Raw genomic sequence first — 2,500 nt, forward strand, 5'->3', positions numbered from 1 at the left:
TGTTGTAGCAAGAGATTGATTCTCGCTTACGGCCATACCAGCCTTGGTACGCCCGATCTCGTCTGATCTAGGAAACTAAGCAGGGTCGGGCCTGGTTAGTACTTGGATGGGAGACCGCCTGGGAATACCAGGTGCTGTAAGCATTTTGTCCACGAGGGTGTGCTCTTGCACTATTTCATCAGCAACACTGCCTTGTAGTAAGCATTTAATGATGAATTGACTAAATGTCTGTTTTATCAGACTCACTTTGACTATATATGTTGTAGCAAGAGATTGATTCTCGCTTACGGCCATATCAGCCTGGGTACGCCCGATCTCGTCTGATCTCGGAAGCTAAGCAGGGTCGGGCCTGGTTAGTACTTGGATGGGAGACCTCCTGGGAATACCAGGTGCTGTAAGCATTTTGTCCACGAGGGTGTGCTCTTGCACTATTTCATCAGCAACACTGCCTTGTAGTAAGCATTTAATCATGAATTGACTAAATGCAGCTTCCTGCCTTTTTAATAGGATCAAATTTCCTTGTGTTTTCAATTAGCATCTGCCTTGTATTTATAAGACAAACAAGAATATTGTTGCTGAATGCAGCTTGTGTGTGCTTTATGCTCCTTTGCCCTGTTCAAATGATGAAAGGAAATAAAGTTTGTATTTTATCCAACTACCTGTGCTAAAAAGTGATGGGAACAGTGTTTGTAATTTCTTCTACTTTTTCAGTGACACAAAGTTCAAGCTGCTTATCTAATTGGTGAAAATGCAATATCTGTTTATCACACTCACTTTGACTATATATGTTGTAGCAAGAGATTGTTTCTCGCTTACGGCCATACCAGCCTGGGTACTCCCGATCTCGTCTGATCTCGGAAGCTAAGCAGGGTCGGGCCTGGTTAGTACTTGGATGGGAGACCGCCTGGGAATACCAGGTGCTGTAAGCATTTTGTCCACGAGGGTGTGCTCTTGCACTATTTCATCAGCAACACTGCCTTGTAGTAAGCATTTAATGATGAATTGACAAAATGCAGCCTCCTGCCTTTTTAATAGGATCAAATTTCCTTGTGTTTTCAATTAGCATCTGCCTTGTATTTATAAGACAAACAAGAATATTGTTGCTGAATGCAGCTTGTGTGTGCTTTATGCTCCTTTGCCCTGTTCAAATGATGAAAGGAAATAAAGTTTGTATTTTATCCAACTACCTGTGCTAAAAAGTGATGGGAACAGTGTTTGTAATTTCTTCTACTTTTTCAGTGACACAAAGTTCAAGCTGCTTATCTAATTGGTGAAAATGCAATGTCTGTTTATCACACTCACTTTGACTATATATGTTGTAGCAAGAGATTGTTTCTCGCTTACGGCCATACCAACCTGGGTACGCCTGATCTCGTCTGATCTCGGAAGCTAAGCAGGGTCGGGCCTGGTTAGTACTTGGATGGGAGACCGCCTGGGAATACCAGGTGCTGTAAGCATTTTGTCCACGAGGGTGTGCTCTTGCACTATTTCATCAGCAACACTGCCTTGTAGTAAGCATTTAATGATGAATTGACTAAATGTCTGTTTTATCAGACTCACTTTGACTATATATGTTGTAGCAAGAGATTGATTCTCGCTTACGGCCATATCAGCCTGGGTACGCCCGATCTCGTCTGATCTCGGAAGCTAAGCAGGGTCAGACCTGGTTAGTACTTGGATGGGAGACCGCCTGGGAATACCAGGTGCTGTAAGCATTTTGTCCACGAGGGTGTGCTCTTGCACTATTTCATCAGCAACACTGCCTTGTAGTAAGCATTTAATGATGAATTGACAAAATGCAGCCTCCTGCCTTTTTAATAGGATCAAATTTCCTTGTGTTTTCAATTAGCATCTGCCTTGTATTTATAAGACAAACAAGAATATTGTTGCTGAATGCAGCTTGTGTGTGCTTTATGCTCCTTTGCCCTGTTCAAATGATGAAAGGAAATAAAGTTTGTATTTTATCCAACTACCTGTGCTAAAAAGTGATGGGAACAGTGTTTGTAATTTCTTCTACTTTTTCAGTGACACAAAGTTCAAGCTGCTTATCTAATTGGTGAAAATGCAATGTATGTTTATCACACTCACTTTGACTATATATGTTGTAGCAAGAGATTGATTCTCGCTTACGGCCATACCAGCCTGGGTACGCCCGATCTCGTCTGATCTAGGAAGCTAAGCAGGGTCGGGCCTGGTTAGTACTTGGATGGGAGACCGCCTGGGAATACCAGGTGCTGTAAGCATTTTGTCCACGAGGGTGTGCTCTTGCACTATTTCATCAGCAACACTGCCTTGTAGTAAGCATTTAATGATGAATTGACTAAATGTCTGTTTTATCAGACTCACTTTGACTATATATGTTGTAGCAAGAGATTGATTCTCGCTTACGGCCATATCAGCCTGGGTACGCCCGATCTCGTCTGATCTCGGAAGCTAAGCAGGGTCGGGCCTGGTTAGTACTTGGATGGGAGACCTCCTGGGAATACCAGGTGCTGTAAGC

The 2,500-nt window shown here is 42.9% G+C and overlaps 6 non-coding genes and 1 pseudogene across 6 annotated transcripts in view; all 7 read left to right on the plus strand.

Moving 5' to 3' along the window:
• The first annotated feature begins 24 nt into the window (after window positions 1-24).
• LOC145870673 (uncharacterized) lies at window positions 25-143 on the plus strand (annotated as a pseudogene).
• Window positions 144-282: 139 nt separating this feature from the next.
• LOC145875438 (5S ribosomal RNA) lies at window positions 283-401 on the plus strand. The gene has a single exon (XR_014391074.1). It is a non-coding gene; the product is annotated as a 5S ribosomal RNA (ribosomal RNA).
• Window positions 402-810: 409 nt separating this feature from the next.
• LOC145874627 (5S ribosomal RNA) lies at window positions 811-929 on the plus strand. The gene has a single exon (XR_014390263.1). It is a non-coding gene; the product is annotated as a 5S ribosomal RNA (ribosomal RNA).
• A 409-nt stretch (window positions 930-1,338) lies between these two features.
• LOC145875113 (5S ribosomal RNA) lies at window positions 1,339-1,457 on the plus strand. Its single transcript, XR_014390747.1, has one exon. It is a non-coding gene; the product is annotated as a 5S ribosomal RNA (ribosomal RNA).
• Window positions 1,458-1,596: 139 nt separating this feature from the next.
• LOC145870192 (5S ribosomal RNA) lies at window positions 1,597-1,715 on the plus strand. The gene has a single exon (XR_014386188.1). It is a non-coding gene; the product is annotated as a 5S ribosomal RNA (ribosomal RNA).
• A 409-nt stretch (window positions 1,716-2,124) lies between these two features.
• Window positions 2,125-2,243, plus strand: LOC145869370 (5S ribosomal RNA). The gene has a single exon (XR_014385366.1). It is a non-coding gene; the product is annotated as a 5S ribosomal RNA (ribosomal RNA).
• A 139-nt stretch (window positions 2,244-2,382) lies between these two features.
• Window positions 2,383-2,500, plus strand: part of LOC145875439 (5S ribosomal RNA) — a 119-nt gene continuing 1 nt past the window's right edge. The window contains exon 1 of the ribosomal RNA XR_014391075.1: window positions 2,383-2,500. This exon is cut by the window's right edge and continues 1 nt beyond it. This is a non-coding gene — a ribosomal RNA (5S ribosomal RNA).

The sequence above is a fragment of the Salmo salar genome, unplaced genomic scaffold (assembly GCF_965601325.2).
Source record: "Salmo salar unplaced genomic scaffold, fSalSal1 ptg000293l, whole genome shotgun sequence".
Taxonomy (NCBI): Eukaryota; Metazoa; Chordata; class Actinopteri; order Salmoniformes; family Salmonidae; genus Salmo; species Salmo salar.